Genomic DNA, 23,205 nt, shown 5'->3' on the forward strand with positions numbered 1-23,205 from the left:
ACATACGGGACCCTTGTGCGCATACGTGCGGCATAAAAAAAAGGCTAAATAGGACAGCATAGCACTGGGGGGCATGGGGGGCAACCCACAAGTTGCAACTACCAGTTCGCCCAAACCAATCCGAACCGGCAGCAGCCCACCACTGGTTGTAAGTATAGAAAATGGTCATAAGTCCCCTTTTTTTCAGTGCTGTTGTAACTTCAAACAAATCTGTTGTAAATTGAGGATTATCTACACTGCGTAACGGAAATACAGAATATTGCCGAGAACACTGACGAAATAGCCTTGAGAAATTGAGGGTTATTGGAAAGGGCTGAGCTATCTCCAAAACTGCCACCCACATGGTTGAGTTCCCAAAGCAGATGTCAAACACGCAGAGACAGAAGATGCTTCCTATCAGGGCTGGAGGTACCTGACTCCTCAACTCAAAAGGTTCTTCCATTGTTTTAGGCCAGCACTCCCGATTCAAAACAACAAGAACATCAGTAGAACATGCTAATTACATGCTACTTCCTTGAGTTTTCAAATATTTTTCCATGTTGGCCACTCAGAAGCAAACCAAGTATTCTGTTTTCTTGTTCAGCTGCTTGGCATTTTCAAGTAAAGTTTTGCATCCATGGGACGTGGGGAGTTCTCCAAGTTTGGTTATTTGCTGCCTCAGACATTTCATTACCCAGCCTGGTAGTACCATCAGGGAAAAATTCACACCCAGATCAATGATGTTACCTAGTTAGATAGCGAAATATCTGCACGAAAACAAAGCTCAGAGAGCACCATGAATTCCACATTTCAACCCTGAGCTACGTGTATTCCACATCTCTTCAACGTGATTATACCTTACTGCCTCACTAAATCAAACAAGCACCAGTGGTTACACTTTATTTTTAAACTCTTACACAAAACGGATAACAATTCATGCAGTGCAGGCCTCTGCTTTCCAACAGTTACAGTCTAATCAGGTAATAGGAAATATGAGTAAACGCCACTACAATACAGCCAATACACTTGAAAAGGGTAAATCCAAAGGCATGACATCAAATCTTCAAGAAATACTTTACAGAAAATAGGAAGGGGTGTGTAAATCAGTGGTAGGATCCTCCCGGTTTAACAACCGGTTTGGTGATTGTGCAATTTGCGCTGAGCGCGCAAATTTGAAGAAATCTTCACTTCTGGGTTCCTTTGGAGGAATATCACAGCTGATTCGCGCAGCAATCCATTCTGCTACGCAAATCAGCTGGGAAGATAAAGGTAGGAGAGTAGCACAGTGGGGCGGCTGGGACCAGCTGATCGATGGGCCGAACGGGTTCGCTCCCAGCTGATCATCAGAGCTACCAGTTTGCCCAAACCAGTCTGAAACTGGTAGAATCTCACCCCTGGACTGTAAATATCCAGAAAACAGGCCAAAGAAAACAATGCTCTTTTGAGTATTTTATATGTTAACAGCAACCATTAAATAGTAAATAACATACATACGTTTGTGAGAAGAAGAGGATATAACTCATTGCAGCCAATGACAGTTACAATTTATAAATGTATACACCAAGTTTTAAGATCAGACAACTTGTGTCCCATTGAGTGTAGGAAGTTATCACCCAGCCCTCTCCCATAAAAATGAAATATCCTAGGAAATATTGAAAAGGCAGAATATTTATCTGGATGTGAAAAAGAAAGAAACATGTTTTAAAAGACAGAATAGCTCCCTGTAGCTTCTTGCCCACCCCACTTTGTCAATGGGCCATTAAAGCCTGAGCTAGTCCACTTTACATAATAAAGAGTTCTCCCCTTCAGCTCCAGAATGATGGAATTAAGGCATGATAATATTGGCCCTTTTACCCAACTTGCCTCATGGCATCTGAGAACTCAACCAAACCTGGATTCAAAACATAGCCTAGGGAGTTGTCCCTGCATGGCCCCATGGGAGTCTGACAACCAATCAGAATACAAGCTCAAGATCAAAGGCCAGAGAGGGCATAAAACCAGGGACTCGGCTTCTCTTCCTCTCTTCTCTTCTCTTCTCCACCAACATTGAAGCATGTGATCACCTTTTCTGTTCAGGACTCAAGCCATGTGGTCCTGTCCACCATTAAAACCATCTTTCCAAGCAGCCTCCATGTCTCCAGTGTCTTTTCCCCCACTTGGAGCCGAACCCAGAAGGACATTTCTTCCAACAGCTGTTTCAGAGATTCCGTACTTCCTTACCAAAACTATGAAACAGAATGATGATAAGTGGGCAAAAAAGCAGTGGGATAGGAGTGACGTCTGACTTCCTGCCAGCTTCCCATTAAGTTCCACATGGGAATCTGGCAGGGATTATTTAAAATCCTTCCTCCCTCCCTCCCTCCCTCCCTTCCTTCCTTCCTTCCTTCCTTCCTTCCTTCCTTCCTTCCTCTAACTGTCAGGAAATTTTGAGCAATTAATCAGTGGGATGACTTGCCTCCAGAAGTTGTGGGTGTTCCAACACTGGAAGCTTTTTAAGAAGAGATTGGATAGCGATCTGCCTGAAATGGTATAGGTTCCCTACCTGAGCCGGGGCTTGGACTAGAAGACTTCCAAAGTCCCTTCCAACTCTGTTATTCTATTATTCCTTCTTTTCTTCTTCCTTCCCTTCCTGAAACTCTGCTCCTTCCTTCCTCCCTCGCTCCTCCCTCCTTTTCTTCCTCCTTCCCTCCTTGCAACTCTGCTCCTTCCTTACTCCCTTTCTCCTTCCTTCCCTTTCTGTAACTGTGCTCCTTCCTTCCTTCCTTCCTTCCTTCCTTCTTTCCTTCCTTCCTGGGTGTCTGGGGTGCACAAGGAAAACTATCCAGGTCAGAGAAGGCATGTGGAAGAATGACATAGGCTAATGACATGAGCCAGAGAGAGTGCATGACGGTTCCTTCCTTCCTTCCTTCCTTCCTTCCTTCCTTCCTTCCTTCCTTCCTTCCTTGGTGCCTTCCTTCCTTCTTTCCTGGCATGTGGAAGAATGACATAGGCCAATGACATGAGCCAGAGAGAGTGCATGACAGTTCCTTCCTTCCTTCCTTCCTTCCTTCCTTCCTTCCTTCCTTCCTTCCTTCCTTCCTTCCTTCTTTCCTTCCTTCCTGGGTGTCTGGGGTGCACAAGGAAAACTATCCAGGTCAGAGAAGGCATGTGGAAGAATGACATAGGCTAATGACATGAGCCAGAGAGAGTGCATGACGGTTCCTTCCTTCCTTCCTTCCTTCCTTCCTTCCTTCCTTCCTTCCTTCCTTCCTTCCTTCCTTGGTGCCTTCCTTCCTTCTTTCCTGGCATGTGGAAGAATGACATAGGCCAATGACATGAGCCAGAGAGAGTGCATGACAGTTCCTTCCTTCCTTCCTTCCTTCCTTCCTTCCTTCCTTCCTTCCTTCCTTCCTTGGTGCCTTCCTTCCTTCCTTCTTTCCTTCTTCCCTTCCTTCCTGGGTGTCTGGGGTGCACAAGGAAAACTATCCAGGTCAGAGAAGACATGTGGAAGAGTGACATAGGCCAAGGGGGATGCATGAATCAGGAAAGGCACACAGAGGGGTGGCACAGATCAGAAGAACTCATGGAGGATGGCATGAGCCAGAGAGAGTGCATGACAGTTCCTTCCTTCCTTCCCTCCCTCCCTCCCTCCTTCCAGCCCTGCCCTGCCCTGCCCAGCCCAGCCCTGCTGCAGGCAGGCAGAGGAAGGATTGCAAAACTGGCTGGGAAATTTTCACAGGCTTCTGAGGATGCTGAAGATATCATGAAAAGTATCATTGAAATAGTCAAAACCTTCCCAAATCTCATTTTCTTTGGAGTCATGGGTCCAGGATTTTGGACTCATCTGAAGTACCTTGATTCAAAAAATGTTGCTCTGCGATGCGCCTTTTCACCCAGTGAAAGATCCCAACAAGGAAGCTTTAATGGTATATTAAAGCTTCAGAGCTTTAATATGGTATATCAGGCTTCAGAGCCAGCCTCCATTAACAAGACATGCTGTAGATATCCCGCTCAGACCATGAAAGCTCTCTACAAATTTTATTCTCTTTAGCAAAACATTTTCATCTGTTTGTGGTTTGATATACAGGGCTCTAGATAGGAACATCAAAATGCAAATTGCTTGGAGCGGTGGAACTATTCTCCATACAATCTGCAATGAAATGATATATTCCTGAAGCTGCCATATAGCCCATCTAATCTCCATAAGAGAGAGCCCTGGGCCTTTATTAACAAACACACAGTTATCCTGGCTGTAGTTATGATTAAGCAGTTTGTTAGAACCAAAATCTCAAGATACAAAGTCTGCAGTCATTAAACACCAAGTGTATGTGTATGTTCTGGATAGTGATTATCTCCAAGCTGCTGGACTTCAGTTATACATGGATGAAACATTCTACAAAATGCAATCTTAAAAGCTTTGGAAGCTATCAGATTTGAGAAAGAAAGGCAGGGAAATAGATTTGCACCCAACGTATAAGAAATGCACGCAGAGCTTTGACAATCTTATTTCTCGGTAATGCTAGTCCTGTTCATTTGATCCCCTGCCAGCAGCTGCAGTATCATTATATTGCATTCCAAGAAGCGTTTAAAATCACTGATAAGAAAGTTGTGACTTACGTGAAGAGCATCAAGCAAACCAACTTTCCCACCCTTGTATGTTTCATTGTAACTATACATCCTAAGACACCACTTTGATTTGACTATTCTTCTTAGAGAGTGGGGGAGTTTTAATAATTGTTAAAGGTAAAGGTTCCCCTCGCACACATGTGCTAGTCATTCCCGACTCTAGGGGGTGGTGCTCATCTCTGTTTCAAAGCCCAAGAGCCAGCACTGTCCGAAGACGTCTCCGTGGTTATGTGGCCGGCATGACTAAACGCCGAAGGCGCACGGAACGCTGTTACCTTCCCACCAAAGGTGGTTCTTATTTTTCTACTTGCATACTTTTTTTTCAAAAAAAAAAAAATCAACTGAATGCATCTTCAAAGCCAAAATGCAGCTGGGTAGGATTTGCATATACCTGCAGCTCCATGTTAAACCTCCCATGCAAAGGTCAAACAGATAATTAACCTGGATTATTAAACACAAATGGTGAGCATTTATAAAGGTACTCCTGGAGTGCCCATATTTTCTGCTCGCTTCTGCTGCAGCGGGTGCAGCTCTCCCTGGCTACAAATGAGGAACCATTGTAGAAAACTAAATATGGTTTTGCAAATTAATGGACCCCGGAGCTCATGTTTCCAGAAAAGAAACATGGGGGAAAATCCAAGAGTTGTATTCTTAAAAATATTTGAGGCAAAACATACGATACATTGCACTTAAACTCATATCTATTGGTTATTGAGAATTTCATATTCACAAGTTCAGTAAAACATCTCAAGATACCATTCTGGTAGAAAAAGAATGACCTGCAACATAAAGTTAACATAATAGTACTCCAAAAGTTGGTGTGCTCCATATTTCTCCTGCCCTGGTTTCCCTACCCACGAATGCACTCATTTAAATATCTAAGATTCATAAGTTATACCATCCGGGCGGCGGTGAGATTCAGCCAGTTCGCACCTATTCGGGAGAACCGGTTGTTAACTTTCTAAGCAGTTCGAAGAACCGGTTGTTGGAAGAAATCCCATTTTGTTTTTTTCCACTTTACAGGGCTAATCCTGTAAGGAAGGCAGGAAGGAAACATTCTGGTGTTGTTTCTAGCCTCATCTTTATTGCCCTGCTTACAGAAACTCCGGTTAACCCTTATTACATTGTAACAGCTAAAGCGAAGCGCCCATCGATGTGAGTGACATTGAGTTGTCCACGCCCATCCAGTCACATGACCACCGAGCCACACCTACCCAGCTGGTCATTAGGTCAGAGAACCGGTTGTTAAATTATTTGAATCCCACCACTGCATCCGGGCAACTATCCCATAATAATCCTACTATCATCTTCTCCTTTTAAAGACCCTCCCTAATCCCTTGCGGGGTGGATTCTGGGCAACTGAATGGAGCTGAATGTTTACTGGCCAGATGCCCTTCCTGTCACCAATGCAGAGTTATATCCAACAGATATATTCTCAACGTGACCTGAGACAGACATATCTGCCTCTACCTGGGTTTGAACTCTCAGCACTCCTGATTGTGAGGCGAGAGACCTCCACCTAGAAACCATTGTAACCCTCCATAATAATCCTGCTATCATAGTAGCTTTTCCGTAATTGTTTTCCTCTTCCCAAGACATGTCCGACCTCAGCAAGCAGAGTCTCCTGAACCCTCCCCATCTCCCTGCTCCCCATCAGGCTAGGTCACAATCACTTCTTCCAACAGGTCCAGTGCAAAAGAGCAGAACAGGTGTAATGGCAGGCTGGTTGAACCCAGTCGGTCTTCATGCCTACTTGCCTGGCCCACTTCCTGTATAAGCATTCCTCACCTAGCCTGATTCCTTTCGTAATCTGCAACAATACACTCAAACCAGGTCACACGGACCTTCTGGCAGCTGGGAAACAAGTGGATGATTGTGCCTTTTCCTGAAGGAGCCAGCTACTTGGCTTCCAGCTAAAGAGACCTGCATGTACATCCGTCTAGAAAATTTATGGCACTCAAAATACACATAGGCAAAAGCTAAAAAAGAAAGAAAAACGTCGCAATCTGTCATCAAGCATCACTGCTATCAAAACTCTTTTTTTTTTTTTTAAGATGAACTTCAACCCCGGTGTCTCTTAAAGTTTTGACGGACTGATTCTTTTTGAACATCTTGTTGACAAAAATCCTCCTTTAGGAAATCTCAAAAGGTGGCACAGAATGAAACAGCCAGATGTAGTAAATACATTTTTAAAAAGCTTGGAGGGAGGTGGAGGGGAAATTGTCCCAAATTCCAACCAAATGGGACAAGCCATAATAAACGTTACTTGTTACTGCTGAAATTCTTGGGTTTCTCCCCTCCCTCCCAAGATTAAAGGTAAAGATTCCCCTTGCACGTATGTGCTAGTTGTTCCCGACTCTAGAGGGCAGTGCTCATCTCCGATTCAAAGCTGAAGAGCCAGCGCTGTCCAAAGACCATGGTCCATGGTCATGTGGCCAGCATGATAAAAATGCCAAAGGCGCACGGAATGCTGTTACCTTCCCACCAAAGGTGTTCCCTATTTTTCTACCTGCATTTTTACGTGCTTTCAAACTGCTACGTTGGCAGAAGCTGGGACAAATAACGGGAGCTCACTCCGTTATGCGGCGCTAGGGATTCCAACCGCCAAACTGCCGACCTTTCTGATCGACAAGCTCAGCGTCTTAGCCACTGAGCCACCTTGTCCCTTCCCCTAAGATTACCATGGTATAAAATACAAATGATAATAAAAATAATAGGGAAAGAGGGAAGGGAAAAGGGGTGAAAGAAACATTTAAGGCAAAAGGGGAAAGAAGAAAAAAGCATGCACCGCCAACTTTTTTCAGCGCAGTAAAGCACAAAATAGAAGTACATGCTCAACTTTTTATTCTACCAACAAGTACTGGCCATTTCTATGACAAAAAAACTAGATTAATCAGCAAAGCCAAAGTCAAAAGTTCATTTTTATTACCTTGAGCACAAAGTCCAGAAAGGATTCCCAAGTCTAAACAAAACTGAGATATATTCTTTTCTCTAATTAAAATAGTCGATTTTGCCATCTCTATTAGCAATATTGCTTTCTCAATCGATTATTCTGTTATGGGGCTTGATACATATTTCCATTTCTGTGCATATAGCATTCTTGCTGCAATCAACATATACAATAACAACGTTCCAAATCCTTTTTCCCAATTCCTTATCCAAACGATCCTAAAAGAAAAACTTCAGGTTTCAATTTTATGTTAATTTTAAGAATCTTAAAATAACATGGGTCTTGGCCTGAAATGCTTGGGATTTCTAACAGGTATTTGACTGATACGTAATTATTATTATTATTATTATTATTATTATTATTATTATTATTATTATTATTATTATACCTAATTACCTAACTCTTGTACGATTACCATGCATTTTGGACAAATTCATGTACTAGCTGGAAGATAAACTTTCAAGTATAGGAACAAGTAAACACATAAGACCTTTAAAAAGCAAATAAAGTCAAAAGGAAAAAGGAGGAATTTTGTTTGAGAACATCATCAAATCTCAAAGCTGAGATATCAGGAAACGAAGACATTGTTTTTAGAGAATAAATATGATGAAAGACTGGGAGAGGAATCAGAAAGATAAAAGTTATATGTTTCAGATGCATCTATTTTTAGAAGTTTGTTCTGACATATTGTTCTTTGATGGTACCCCACAGCTATGTTCATGCAATATATTGAACTACTGGGTTAACTCAAACCCTACTTGCCATATTCATACAGCATACTAAGCTTGGATTCAGCCCAGTGATGGGATTCAGCCAGTCCGCACCCATTCAGGAGAACCGGTTGTTAACTTTTTAAACAGTTTGGAGAACCGGTTGTTGGAAGAAATCCCATTTTATTTTTTTCCACTTTACAGGGCTAATCCTGTAAGGAAGGCAGGAAGGAAACATTCTGGTGTTGTTTCCAGTCTAATCCTTATTGCCCTGCTTACAGAAACTGCCTCTCTGGTTAACCCTTATTACATTGTAACAGCTAAGGCGAAGCGCCCATCAACCTGAGTGACGTTGAATTGGCCACACCCACCCAGTCACATGACCACTGATCCCTGCCTACCCAGCAGGTCATTAGGTGAAAGAACCGGTTGTTAAATTATTTGAATCCCACCACTGGTTCAGCCACATCCACAGCATAATGTCGCTGTGACACCATGTGTGCGCATTGACATTATCACATAAATATCTGCATTATATTTTTATTATGTACTAACTGACAACCCGGCGCTGCACAGGTATTTATTTATCCCAACCCTCCTTTCATGAATCTGCTGCAATTTCTAATGTTGGATTTTCCCCCTTACCAGAGGGAGCCCCCTTGTGGAGTACTGTGAAGCTGTTACCATGGCAACTCCACAGTGCTGTACAGTAGAAGCCATTTTAAGGTGGTACAGTAGAAGCCATTTAAGGCACAACAGGGTGTATCCTAACAAAACACACACACCCGAGGGGTGTTAGGGGTGTCTTACCTCCACAGTATTTGTTTCCAGAGAGTAAGTCATCTGTGTACCAAGTTTGGTTCTATTCTATACTGCTATTGCTATTTTAAGGTGGTACAGTAGAAGCCGTTTAAGGCACAACAAGCTGTATCCTAACAAAACACACACACCCGAGGGGTGTTAGGGGTGTCTTACCCCCACAGTATTTGTTTCCAAAAAGTAAGTCATCTGTGTACCAAGTTTGGTTCAAATTGCTTGAGGCATTCCAGAGTTATGCTGGAACATACACACAGCCATTTTTTATTATATAAATTTAATATAACATATGTATGTGGATTTTATGGATTAAAGGTATTACATTTGCATGGTTATGCATGTTTGGTAATTTATCCCCCTATAAACACCTAACCCTCATGGACATCCATATACATTGACATGAGTAGAAAGGGGGAGGTAAGTGATGAAAAATGTGTCCTTTCATAACCATACTGATTTTGCCCTAACATACTTAAGTACGATGTAAGAACAAAATGGCAGTGCTTAGAGTGTGACTTTCCAATGCACCTTTAATTGTTTTAGCATCCTAGTAGCTAATTAGATGCCCTTGGAGTTTCATTGTTATTTTCCATGTAACTTAGTTCATAATTATGTGATTTATTCACACATCTTAGGACGTTAGCCTTTATCAACACTAATTTCACGAATGATGATGATAGATTGAAAGCATGGCTGAGGTCTTTTTTTTTTAATGAAAGGTGAGGTTTGTAGTTCACTACATCTTGCTGAATTACAACCTCTAGCACCTCAGACAACATGGCCAATTGTAAGTTTTGAGAGGCTTAGTTCAATAACATCTGGGAGGCCAAAAGGCAATATTTCTGTTAAAGGTCCCCTTGTACATACCCTAACCTTGAAAATAAGTCCTCTCCGGATAATAAGCCCAATCGGGCTTTTGAGCGCATGTACTAAATAAGCCCTCCCCCAAAAATAAGCCCTCCCCAAAAATACTGCAACACAGCAGCAGCCATGAGGTGACCACGCTCACCACCTCCTGCACCTCAAAAATAATAAGATCTTCCCGAAAATAAGACCAAGTGCTTATTTCAGGAGTCATAAGACCCTGTCTTATTTTTGGGGAAACACGGTATGTGTTAGTCGTTCCCGACTCTAGGGAGAGGTGCCCATCTCTGTTTTCAAAGCCGAAGAGCCAGCGCTGTCCGAAAACGTCTCCGTGGTCGTGTGGCCGGCATGACTAAACGCCGAAGGCGCATGGAACGCTGTTACCTTCCCACCAAAGGTGGTCCTTCTACTTGCATTTTTGCATGCTTTCAAACTGCTAGGTTGGCAGAAGCTGAGACAAGTAATGGGAGCTCACTCCATTACGCAGTGCTAGGGATTCGAACCGCCAAACTGCCAACCTTTCTGATTGACAAGCTCAGCGTCTTAGCCATTGAGCCACCGCGTCCCTAATATTTCTGTTCCTACTGGTCAAAACAAATAAATTGCAGTATAAATAAGTTGAGCTTTTTTTTGAATAAAAATCTTATAATGTTCCCACAGCCATTCTGATTTCTAGATTGTCTTCTAATCTTCTTTAGCTACTTGGCTTAGTTTCTTTTTCTTTTCTTTTTTTGAAATTATAATCTCCATCCAACTTAGTTCAGTGCTTGAACTAAGAGCCGAGGTGGCGCAGTGGTTAGGGTGCAGTACTGCAGGCCACTTCAGCTGACTGTTATCTGCAGTTCAGCGGTTCAAATCTCACCGGCTCAAGGTTGACTCAGCCTTCCATCCTTCTGAGGTGGGTGAAATGAGGACCCAGACTGTGGGGGCGAAATGCTGACTCTGTAAACCGCTTAGAGAGGGCTGAAAGCCCTATGAAGCGGTATATAAGTCTAACTGCTATTGCTATTGCTATTGTCTTATTACCTATCCAATCACAAATTTTGAAATTTGGCTCCCGAGAATACCATGAGAACAAACAAAGGGGTCATTGAACAAATCAATCAAGCTGAGGCACACATGAGCAGCCTCAAATTATCCCATTTCAGAAACATTAAGCAAAGGTCTTCTTGTCTCTAGAGAAAGGCCTAGTGCTGGGAAAGGTGGAAGAAAAGAGAAAAAGAGAAGGACCAGCAAGTGATGATGGGTACATCATTGGAAGACCTAAAATGATCAGGTGAGATTCTCTTCTAACAATCCATTACTTCTTCCTTCTTTGCCTCTTTTACTTCTGGGCTGTAGATAGTACCTTGTGAGATTGGCTCTTCTAAAAAAACAACTACCCAAATTAATGTCTAGTTAGTACTTGGATGAAAAATCTCAAGGCTGTGGTCTAGATAAGCACAACCATTTCCATATGCCATTGGCCAATGTTGACAGCCCTAATTAGCCACCAACTCTCCAACTCAGCTCAAAAGAGTTTTAATAAGGGTTTAGTAACACAACCCGGCTATTGAGATAATCCAACTTCTGGTTTACATTTTTATCTTGCCTTTATTACTCTATAAGTAACTGAATGCAGCAAACATAAATAATACTCTTTCCACTTCCTGTCCATCCCTCCCCCACCCAATAGCTCTGTGAGTTGGACTGAGAGGGACTGTTTTAAAGGCACCCAGGTGGCTTTCATGCCTAAGGCAGGACTAGAATTCACAGTCTCCTGGTTTCTATGCAGCACCCTAACCACTGCATCAAACTGGCTTATCAAGTGCTAAGTAAACAACGCACTAATCCTTGTTTGTTTCCTAATGAGTTGTACTGTTGCAGCCTTATTCCCTTCTGCTGCCACCAAAGTGAATACAAAGACTTAAAATGACATCTTTGACTAATAGTCCTCTTAGTTTCATAAATCAGCACAATAATTTCCTCAAATCTTCATTCAGAGACATCATCATCTATTTTTTCTCCCATTAAATACATTTCATGTTCCTCTCGAGGGTCTAAGTTAGATTTAATAGTAAGAATTCTTTACTATTAAAACAGGATTTTTTAACCATTGTTCATTAAACAAGGCTCAAAAGTCTAAACCAAATTTTATAAATCCTAGGGGCTGGCTTCCCAAATTATGCTAAACCAGAAACAAGCACGCTACGTTAATTTTTTACATTCGTCTAAAACACTTGTTTAAAGTATTCACCACTTTGAGCTCTAAAACATGTCTCTTTAATCATTTATTCTTGAAATGACTAGGCATTGCTAAGCAGTGCATGAGATTTAAGGGGCGCAAACCTAAAGGGATCTAAACCAACTGCTAGTAACTCAACAAGAATTTTTGAGCTTGTGGGACGACCATCAGAAACTACCAGCTGATGGACAGGAATAATAACCGATGAGGAGAATTTTAGCGAGCAGGGACTTCTAAACTTTAAAAAAATGTCCATACGCCATTTTTCAGAGTTGGAATGCAGAGGTGCTCAATTCTTCGTACACAGGGCGTTACGTTTAACCAGCTGGCAAGCTGTTTAAACCAGGCTGTCAAACTGATGGCCCGCGGGCCGGATGCATCGCGCGCAGGCCACGCCCACCTCAGCTCCGCAAAAGAAAAGAAAAAACCCGTCACAATACATCACATGATGCGATCGAGTTTGACCCCTGTGGTTTAAACTAAAAACCACCAACCATTACAGGATGTCTCTGATCTATTTCCCCCAGTTACCAATAATACAATAATACAATAGCAGAGTTGGAAGGGACCTTGGAGATCTTCTAGTCCAACCCCACTGCCTAGGCAGGAAACCCTATACCGTTTGAGACCAGGTTTTGCAGAGGTCAAAAACAATTCCCAAGGCAAATTTGTGATCATAGGACAGGGGTGTCCAACTCAAGGCCCTGGGGCTGGATCCGACCCATGGGGTGTTTAGATGTGGCCTGGAGGACCCCCCCTGGAAACAGGGAAGGAGTGGCCTGCGGTGTCTCTGCCAGGGAAAACAGAGCTTGGGGAAACATTTTCTCTGGCAAAGCACTCAGGCGGCCATAGATGCCTCCCGACATGAGTGACATTGAGCTGACAACGCCCACCCTGGCCACGCCCACCCCAGTCTCCCCAAGGTCAAACACAACCATGACGTGGCCCTCAATGAAATTGAGTTTGACACCCCTGTCACAGTAGATTTAAAAATATCTTAAATACCCACAATTTGATACATGGCTAAAAGACCATCACACATGCACAATTGCTAAGCTTGAAACTACTAAACTAAGTCCATGATACTGGCAAGATACTGAAGGTTACACCACTTCTAACACTCCCCCCCCCTTTTTTTTTTTAGTCTAATCCTGAAACGAAATCATCTTTTAAAACGACTTCCTAGCTCTTCCCCTGCTTGGGAAATACTTCCAGCCGCTTAGCACCTCATTTATATAGCAGTCTTTAATCCTGTATTGATTTTGGGTGATTCGATCGGCTGCTTTTAATAGCTGAATATTGGGCAAAAACTGTTAACGTTTTCTGTTTTTAGCCACAGAATATAATTCTTACTGTGTGAAAGGGGGAAACACTTTTGACCACTAGCTTCCTTTCTTTCTAATTCCTTTTTAAAGGGGAAAGAGGGTCAAAAAAGTCAAGATGGCAGTTACAACCAACAGTGCCAAAGCTTCATCTATTTTGCGTGTATCGTGTACAAAATGAGTGGGGACAGAGAGATGGAGCTCTCGCCTGGCAATCAAGAGTCTGTGAGTTTGATCCTAGGTAACAGCAACTATTCCTCTCTCTTGGTGCACAGAGATAATATCTGCTATGAATTCCACATAGGTATTCAGTTGCCCCGAGTCTACCTTGATGCAAGGAATTACAGCACGGGGTGTCAAACTCGATTGTATCATGTGACGGTTCACCAACAAATGCGCGCTCAACAAAAGCACGCCTGACGAAACCGCGGCGAGAAAACTGTGAGTTCTAAATCACGCCGATGAATGAGCGCAGAAGTGCGCCGACAACAGCGCGCCGACAACAGCACACCGACAGAAGCATGCTCTAAACCTAACCCTAAACCTAACCCTGAACCTAAACCTAACCCTAAATCTAACCCTGAACCTAACCCTGAACCTAACCCTGAACCTAACCCTTACCTTAACTTAAATCGCGCTTCTGTCAGCGCGCTGTTGTCGGCGCGTTGATGATGTTGCGGTTTTCACGCTGCGGTTTCGTCGGCGTGCTTTTGTCGTGCGTGCATTTGTCGGGTCACGCCATGTGACGTGGCGTGACTTTTTTTTTGCTTTTGTGGAGCCGGTGTGGGCGTGGCCTACAAGTGAAGCACCCGGCCCGCGGACCGCCAGTTTGACAGGCCTGGATTATCGGATTGTTAAAGGGGAACAAAATGTAGAAAAATGAGTGGACTTGGATCACACCGTTGTAACTGCCCTCTTGACCCTCTTCCCTGTGCACAGCATACATGTGGGGATGACAATCCAACTGTGACAGGAAGACAGCAGCAGATAAAAATCATTGCACAGCCAGTTTCTGCTGGGGAGAAAAAAATCAGCACGTGATTTCTGATGGTTTCCTCATGATTTCCCACAGAACCTACGCTGGATTTATTCAAACATGCACCTCTGCATTTCACACAACCTGTTTTTCAGTAGCTTCAGGTAGTCTCCTGTCATGGAAGGCTATGCCTCCTGAAAAGCAGGATATAAATAAGGGTAAAATATAAACAAAAGGTCACCGGGGAAAAAAAGACATACCATGTTTTCCCAAAAATAAGACAGGGTCTCATTTTTTTTTGAGTGCTTGGCCTTATTTTCGGGGAGGTCTTATTATTTCTGAGGTGCAGGAGGCGAGGAGCGTGGTCACCTCATGGCTGCTGCTGTGTTGCAATATTTTTGGGGGAGGGCTTATTTTCAGGGGAGGGCTTATTTCCGTGCATGCGGTCAAAAGCTGATCGGGCTTATTATCCGGGGAGGTCTTATTTTCGGGGAAATGGGGCATTTGTTTATTGGTTCTACCAGAGAAGGTAATTACCTCCTGACTGCCTTCACTGAGCAAGTTGCTTCCGCTACAATTCGGCTATTTATTTTGTGGCCAGGTTGAAATGTCGCCTGTGACTTGCCTCGTCATCGCCCGGGTCTCTCCGTTTGGCGGAAGCCAACGCCACATCCCAATCCCAACCCCATGGGCAAGGGGCTTTTACTCCTCCTGAGTTGCAGAGCCGAGGTGGCGCAGTGGTTAAATGCAGCACTGCAGGCTACTTCAGCTGACTGCTAGATCAGCAGTTCAGCGGTTCAAATCTCACCGGCTCAGGGTTGACTCAGCCTTCCATCCTTCCGAGGTGGGTAAAATGAGGACCCGGATTGTTGTTGGGGGCAATATGCTGACTCTGTAAACTGCTTAGAGAGGGCTGAAAGCCCTATGAAGCGGTATATAAGTCTAACTGCTATTGCTATTGCTATTGCAAAGGGCACTTCCTTCTCCCTGCTAACATCTCCTCCTCCTCCTCCCTTAAGCAGCTCAGGTTCAAGCAGCGCTATTGTGAACCCTATTAAAATTGCAAGAGGGACAGTTGCGGTTTCCAATTTTCTTTCGACCCGCAAAGCAGAGGGGGGGAGGCGGGGTGCCAAGCGACACCTTCTCTCCCTTTCACCGGTTCTCCTGGTTCTCCTCTCCCCCCCACCTTCTCGTTTTTGGAAACCTCCCCTCCTGCTTCAGGGTCCCTCCGGAGGCCAAAGCAGCAGCAGCAGCAGCAGCGGCGAGATTCCTTGCAGGTGAGCCTTTCCAGGTTTGGGGGAGAGGGAGGGGGGCGCTCCTCTGACACACGCGTGTGGCAGTGCACAAGCTTGCGTTCCCGCTGTGCAAAGCGGGGCAGGGCGAGGTGGCAGAGAGAAAGGGAAGGGTCTCGAGTCTCGACCGCCAGCAGATCCCCCAGCCCCGCTTTTACACGAGGCACCCAGCGTCGGTGCCTTTCGGGGGAGGGAGGGGGTGTTCAGACAAAGCAATGCAGCTCCAGAGGCGGGGAGGGGTTGGGAGACCAAGCGAGAAAAGTCGCCCCTTCTTTTTATCTCCCACCCGCCTCGACGCTGCTCCAGTCAAGCCGGGGAAATGATGGAGGGGAAGCGGGGTGGGAATGGGGGAGACGTCAGCGGGTCTCTCCAAGGCATGACAGTACAGGCACAGAGAGGGGAAGGATCCCCCCCCCCCCCACCCGCTCCGCCAGCCTCCGCAAGGCTGGCTCTCTTTAATCCTGTCGGGAGCAGCGCTGTCACTACTACTACAGTCTTACTCCAGCCTTCCCCACCCCCGTCTCCATCACGGACGCCGACGCCTTTCTCCCGGGATGCAGAACGAGGCTCTTTTCCCCCCAGCAGCCCCCACATCCATCCATCCCTTCTCAGCTTGGCTTCCCCGGGCAAAAGTCGGGCGGAAAAACACCCCTTCCTCGGAAGGTGGTGGAGGAGGTCGGGCGACGCGGAGCGCCCGGCTGGCAAACTTCTGCTTCCCCCCGGCGGCGAAGGGGGCTTGGGGAAAAAAGCGAGGGCAGGCGGGGTGGATCCTTGGCCAAAGCTCGGGTCCCCCCCCGCGGTTAGCTTACCTGGTTGGAGAGCCTTGGTTTGGCGGACGGGAAATCGCTTGCCGGGCTTGCGATGGATCCAATGAGCAGCAAAGGAGGAGGAGCAGCCGCCCAGCCCGCTCTTCTCAAGCAGCCTCCATTGAGCTCCGCGCTGCTGCTGCCACACCATGGCAAGGCGAGCGAATTCGAGACCCGCCAGCGATCACATGCTCCCTTCCTGCAACCGGGCAGTCTCGAGTCGGGGAGGGAGGAGGAGGAGGAGGAGGAGGGAGGGAGAAGGAAAACGGGAGAAGCCTCGCCAGGGGTCCAATCCAGCGGCCTGCTGGGTTTGAAAGAGGTCCTCCTCCTCCTCTCTCCCCCCTCCCCGTCCCATAACTTTCATTCAAGATTCACCTGGCACAGCCGATGGGAATAAAATAACCCAATGTGGCATCCTCATTGACTTCCTTACATCCATCCATCCATTCATCCATCTATTCATCCATTCACATATTTAGTTTGTCAAACACCTACGAGATAAGTATAAAGATGGACATGAACACAGCAAATGGGGACAGCAGGACAAGGACGGTGGGTAGGCACGTTGGTGGGCTTATGCACACCCCCTTTACGGACCTCTTAGGAATGGGGTGAGGTCCACGCTAGAGAGTTTGAGGTTGAAGCCGTGGGGTCTTGAGGATGTAACAACGGAGTCTGGTGGTAGAGCATTCCAGGCGGTTGACCACTCTGTTGCTGAAGCCGTATTTTCCACAATCGAGTTTGGAGTGGTTTACCTTGAGTTTGTATCTATTGTTTGCCCGTCTATTATTGAGTTTGAAGCTGAAGTAGTCGTTGACAGGTAGGACGTTGTAGCAGACAATTTTGTGTACTATGCTCAGGTCAGACTGTAGGCAGCCTAGTTGTCCAAGGCAAAATTTCAAGCCTGGTGGCATAAGGTATTGTGAGCAGAGGAGTGGAGGATTCTTCATGGAAGAAGATGTTGGAAATACCTCTGCACTCACTCAATTGTATTAATATCCGATATACAGTTTGGGTGAAAGGGGGCTTCACTACTTAAGGCCCTATGAAGATCAGAGCCTGGTGGGAACAGGCGGTGTCTCCCCTCCCAAAGTGACCTGACTTTAATAGAAGTATTCCCTAGCATCCTAAATTAGGTTGCAGTAGTCCCAAAGGGTTTTTCCTGCTGTGCCTTCTGCTCCCTCTGGAGTTTAAAGATGAGCATAGATCTGTCTATGGAGATTCTCCGTCATCCAGGTCGGGGTTGTCTCAAAGGTGTTGTTTATTTTTTTTCAAAAGGCAACTGGATTTTGTTTTTCCTAGAAGAGGTTTTTTGCGTCTCATCCAAGAAGCTTCTTCAGTTCTGGTGGTGGTCTGCAAAGAATATAAATCCTTCCATCCTCCACCATTCAGTCGGAGCCGAAGAAGCTTCTTGGATGAGAAGCAAAAAAGTCTTCAAGGAAAATCAGTGAGGACCTGGATGCTGGCTAGAAGTTCAACAATCCTACTGCAACATCCACCAAGCCATGAAAGTAGTATGGAAAGTTAGGCAAAGGAGAGTCACGGATAGATCCAAGTTCCAATTCAAGAAAATTAAAGCAAAATCAAAGGAACAGAAAACAAAAAGGATATACAAATCTGAAACGGCAGAATGCAAAACAGTAGATTATACAACCAGTGAGTAAAGCTTGGTTGTGTCTGACAGAATAGATCACAAGTTAAAATAGGCAGTAAATATTTCAAACTATATTGAGCAAAAGAGCTTCAAGATATAAGAACTTAGCAATAAAAACAAAAAATGTTCTTTGTACAGAAATCTTTATTTGGTAATACTGCCTTTTGGGGGGGAAAAAGCACCTTTAGGATTATCCCATGACCTGAATGACTGAGAATCTCCGTAGACACCTTTGGGATTAGCATAAATCCAGTCCTACAGTTTGGTATCAAACACAATTCTAAAGAGGCATTTTGGGGAGTCAATTCCACTTGATGTTCATCAGCTACTTTGCAGGTTTTTGAGGCTTAAATGAGCTTGCATGGCAATGCTGGGCAGCTTTACTAGCTTCTGAATCAAATGTAACTTGTGGGAATGGGCTCTCTGGTATTTTGGAAGTAGTGTCAGCGGGAAACGGTCTACAGGAAAAAGTACCACATTTTAAATGGGTTAAAATAACCTCATTAAAAATTATTTTGCAACTTAGGTAAAGCCATGGAGATCTGAGAAAATGAGATACAATATGGAGAGAAGTAAAATCTCTGCCTAGGCGAAATAGTTCCGAGAAAATGAATTCGCCATGAAAGAAAACAATAATCAATTGGGAAAATATTTTCTGCACAAGCTCTTATTTTCCAAAAAGCAAGCTTGTTATTTGTACTAATTCTAGAATGTTATGGGTTTGTCTAAGGTGGGAGCTTTGCATAAGATAAGATTTTGACAAAATTACCTTTGAAGATATAAGACAGATGTGATGTTGGGTTCCACCACAAATGCGCGCACAACAAAAGCGCGCCTGACTAAACCGCGGTGTCTAAAGCGCAGTGACAAAACCGTGCGACGAATGAGCGACTAATTAGCCCTAAAGCGCGCCGACAGAAGCGCGCTGTAACGTAACCCTCAACCTAACCCTCAACCTAACTGTAAATCTTACCTTAAATGAAATCGCGCTTCTGTCGGCGCGCTGTCGTCGGCGCGCTTTTGAAATCGCGGTTTTAGCGCCGCGGTGTTGTCGGCGCGCTTATGACGTTCGCGCTTTTGACGGGTCACGGTGATGTTGATGCAAATGTACAAAACAAATTAAACTGAATGTATTCCAAATAGAACCGCACGGCACAATTATGGATAGAACCATGGCACATATAAAACAGAGGAAGCTCAGTGGTCCAACGTAGCACGTAATGTGAAAGTTAATTAAATATTTAAAACTAACTAGAGGTATAGTACCTCAACAGCTAACATATAAGATGTTCTTCTCGGGAAGAAGAAATGGCAAATTAAAGATGGCTCTGCCAGCAAAGCTGACAATCACAGCAAAGAAGGAAGCGCCAGTGGGTGGACAAGGTTCTTTGAAGTTTGTCCAGATAAGGAGAAGGTCAACCACATGTGCTCCAAACACATTTCTTCTTTGCCAAGAAACTGCAAGGCAGCAGATCCTGGCAGGTTTTGAGAATTGGGAGACGACGGGAATAGTTGCCTTTCTCGCAACTGTGGTTGGCATCTTTTAAAGGGCGCGACGCTCTCAAACTTCCTTTTATAATGACATTCAGAAATATCACTCCACATGATTCATTAGGGCTCACACAACAGTTTTAATCCACATTAATAAAGTGATGGAAAAGTACAAAGATAATCAAGATGTAAAACTGATTTCATTGATGCCAGACGCCTTGCTTGTTTTTGAGCCGAGGTGGCGCAGTGGTTAAATGCAGCACTGCAGGCTACTTCAGCTGGCTGCAGTTCAGCAGTTCGGCTGTTCAAATCTCACTGGCTCAGGGTTGACTCAGCCTTCCATCCTTCCGAGGTGGGTAAAATGAGGACCCGGATTGTTGTTGGGGCAATATGCTGACTCTGTAAACCGCTTAGAGAGGGCTGAAAGCCCTATGAAGCGGTATATAAGTCTAACTGCTATTGCTATTACTATTGTTGTCTTCTGTGTGAAGGCAAAGCCACATACCTAATCCGTTCTGTTGTCTAACTCTTCAAAACCTTCAAAAACATTTTTTCTTCTTCTTCTTCAGCAACGAAGTCACAATGAACAGTAGCATTCTGGTTATCTTTCATCAGCCTCCACTCTACAGAGGAACTCCCAACATTAAACAGAAGTATTATATCTAGGCTATACAAAGCCCTGACACACCGATCCATGATATATTTGTCAATGACTATTAGTCATAATATATAAGCGTGTCTATACTGAACTTATATAAATTGCCAGGCCATTCTGTCTTTCATAAGGTCTTTTGAAGGGAAGCCTTTCCAAGGAAAGGATCCAGTCTTCCATACTCCTTTATCTTAGTGACAGCAATACTCAGGATTTTCACTGAGCTCCAGATAAATCAGCAATTTAGAACATGAAATTATTTTCTTTTCTTAAATATTTCCTCATCCGCTGGATTTGGTCAGACAGGAATATTCACAGCGTGGGAGTTCAATTTGTCCAAACTTCCAGAATACCATGGAAGCCCTTCTGTCAGGCCTCACCTGGTATGTGACCTTGCCTTTGCACAGAACTTGCAATTTCTTTCAACTATCTTCCTTTCACACGACTTCTGAAACCACAGACCAGACTCGGGCAGAGTTTAAAGTGGCGCAGCAGTTGTGCCTGCCATTCAGGAATGGTACTTTAGAAGGAAATACCACCACAGGTCTGAAATGGTATAGACCAGGGGTAGTCAACCTTTTTATACCTACCGCCCACTTTTGTATCTCTGTTAGTAGTAAAATTTTCTAACCGCCCCCCAGTTCCACAATAATGGTGATTTATAAAGTAGGGAAGTCAATTAAATTTAAAAAAAAGGAAAGTGCTTCAGAATCAGACAAAACCCCTACCGCCCACCATGAAAACTGGAATGCCCACAAGTAGGGACCAGGTTGACTACCACTGGTATAGGCAATCATTTATCTGAACTGGCATAAGGTTTCCTGCTCAAGGAGAGGGTTGGACTAGAAGACCTCCAGGGTCCCTTCCAACTTTATTATTCTATGTTCTGTGTTCTATCAAAGGAAGGAGTCTTCAAAGAATTGGCGGTAAACTCCCTCAGAGTCAATCCAATCAGTGGCTACTGCTAACGCACTTAAACATGTCATTCCTTGAAAGGTAAGAGGTGGTACAGAGTCAAAAGAGTATCAACAATTAAAAATTATCTAACCATCAAATTGTTTAACTCCAAGGGCCTGAATCAGTGGTGGGATTCAAAAAATTTTACTACCAATTCTGTGGATGTGGCTTGGTGGGCGTGGCTTAGTAGGCATGGCAGGGGAAGGATACTGTAAAATCTCCATTCCCTCCCCACTCCAAGGGAAAGATACTGCAAAATTCCCATTCCCTCCTGATCAGCTAGGACTCAGGAGGTAGAGAATAGATAGGGGTGGAGGTGGTATTTACTGGTTCTCCAAACTACTCAAAATTTCCGCTACCGGTTCTCCCGAACTGGTCAGAACCTGCTGAATACCACCTCATTTTAAAGATTACATTAACAGAATCTTGCAAGGCTGAAAGTGTTTTTCTCTCTCTTCTCCCATCCCACTTGCAGAGCAAACCAGGGTCTCTTCTGAGCCTATTGCCCCACCCACATTCTTAGAATAGAATAACAAGAGTAGGAAGGGACATTGGAGGTCTTCTAGTCCAACCCCCTGCCTAGACAGGAAACCCTACAGCACTTCAGACAAATGGTTATCTAACATCATCTTAGAAACTTCCAGTGTTGGGGCAGTCACAACTTCTGGAGGCAAGTTGTCCCACTGATTAATTGTTCTAACTGTCAGGAAATTTCTCTTCAGTTCTAAATTGCTTCTCTCCTTGAATAGTTGCTTCTTGTCCTGCCCTCAGGTGCTTTGGAGAATAGCTTGACTCCCTCTTCTTTGTGGCAACCCCTGAGATATTGGAACACTGCTATCATATCTCCTCTAGTCCTTCTTTTCGTTAAACTAGACATACCCAATTCCTGTAACTGTTCTTCATATGTTTTAGCCTTCAGTTCCCTAATCATCTTTGCTGCTCTTCTCTGCACTTTCTTTTTTACACCGTGGCAATCAAAGCTGGATGCAGCATTCCAAGTGTGGCCTTACCAAGGCATTATAAAGTGGTATTAACACTTGGCTTGGCCTAAGTTGTCTTTTATTTGACCTTGGTTTTATCTCATTGTCCTGTCTCCCAAAGTCATTCCCATATTATACAGTAGGAGGTAGGTAATCCTTTTTTTAAAAAGAGATAGAGATAACGCTTAATTATTTTGATGAACAAGGCCGGAGGAAACTAGAAACATCTGGTTGGTGAGACCAATTTCAAGGGTTTTTTTCTTAATGGGAGAAAGTAGACATAAAAAATTATGTTAGAGTTTTATATGGGATAGTTCCTCCTATTTTAACATCAGCAAAGATCACCGCTCTGCAATCATGACACAGAATGCTTTAATATGGGCCTGGATGTAGAGTTTGGCCTATAATTTGTATGGCATATTAAAAACAGTAATGATCCTTTTTTTTAAAGTTTTAAGAACAGGAGGGATGTCAAAATGATACCATGTGAATTATCAATCAGTACTCAAAACTGTATGTTTGAATTCTTCTACCAACACTGTTGTTCCAGTTTATGTATATACTTTATTATAATAAGCTTTCGCTACATTTAGGAATTGAGTTGTCGTTCTCTGTTGAATGGCCTTTTCGTTCTTCTTGCCAGTGTCTATAAGGAGAACCGGAAAATATTTTTTTCTTCCAAGGATATAAATCAACCTGCAACTATTCCTTGAAAACGGAAATTGCTTTATTTAATCATAATATCATTAGTATCGTCTTCTTTAGTGATATCAAGTACATTAGTAACAACACAATCCAAAAGTAACGCTTTAAAGACAGCTATTATTATGGCATATACAGCCCAATCCAAAATTCCATGTACTTTTGGTTACAATTTATGCCCAAGAATGTTCCTCCTACTTTAATTCATGGATTTTCTTCAGTAAT

At 44.0% G+C, this 23,205-nt stretch overlaps 2 protein-coding genes across 4 annotated transcripts in view; both read right to left on the bottom strand.

Moving 5' to 3' along the window:
- The window catches only part of CRACD (capping protein inhibiting regulator of actin dynamics), a 171,442-nt gene extending 154,795 nt beyond the window's left edge, over nt 1–16,647 (bottom strand). The window contains exon 1 of the mRNA XM_087724709.1: nt 16,548–16,647. The gene's annotated coding sequence lies outside the window, so the exon portion shown is untranslated. The remainder of the gene's footprint in view (nt 1–16,547) is intronic.
- Nucleotides 16,648–22,827: 6,180 nt separating this feature from the next.
- The window catches only part of CEP135 (centrosomal protein 135), a 43,726-nt gene continuing 43,348 nt past the window's right edge, over nt 22,828–23,205 (bottom strand). For 2 of the 3 annotated variants that reach the window (XM_087724713.1, XM_087724710.1), the window contains one exon: nt 22,828–22,924. The gene's annotated coding sequence lies outside the window, so the exon portion shown is untranslated. Of the gene's footprint in view, nt 22,987–23,205 lie in introns of all 3 variants that reach the window. The other variant, XM_087724711.1, reaches the window with a different exon arrangement.

This window comes from Thamnophis sirtalis, unplaced genomic scaffold (genome assembly GCF_051295495.1).
Source record: "Thamnophis sirtalis isolate CommonGarterSnake01/CBP01778 unplaced genomic scaffold, rThaSir2_p1.2 scaffold_10, whole genome shotgun sequence".
NCBI lineage: Eukaryota > Metazoa > Chordata > Lepidosauria > Squamata > Natricidae > Thamnophis > Thamnophis sirtalis.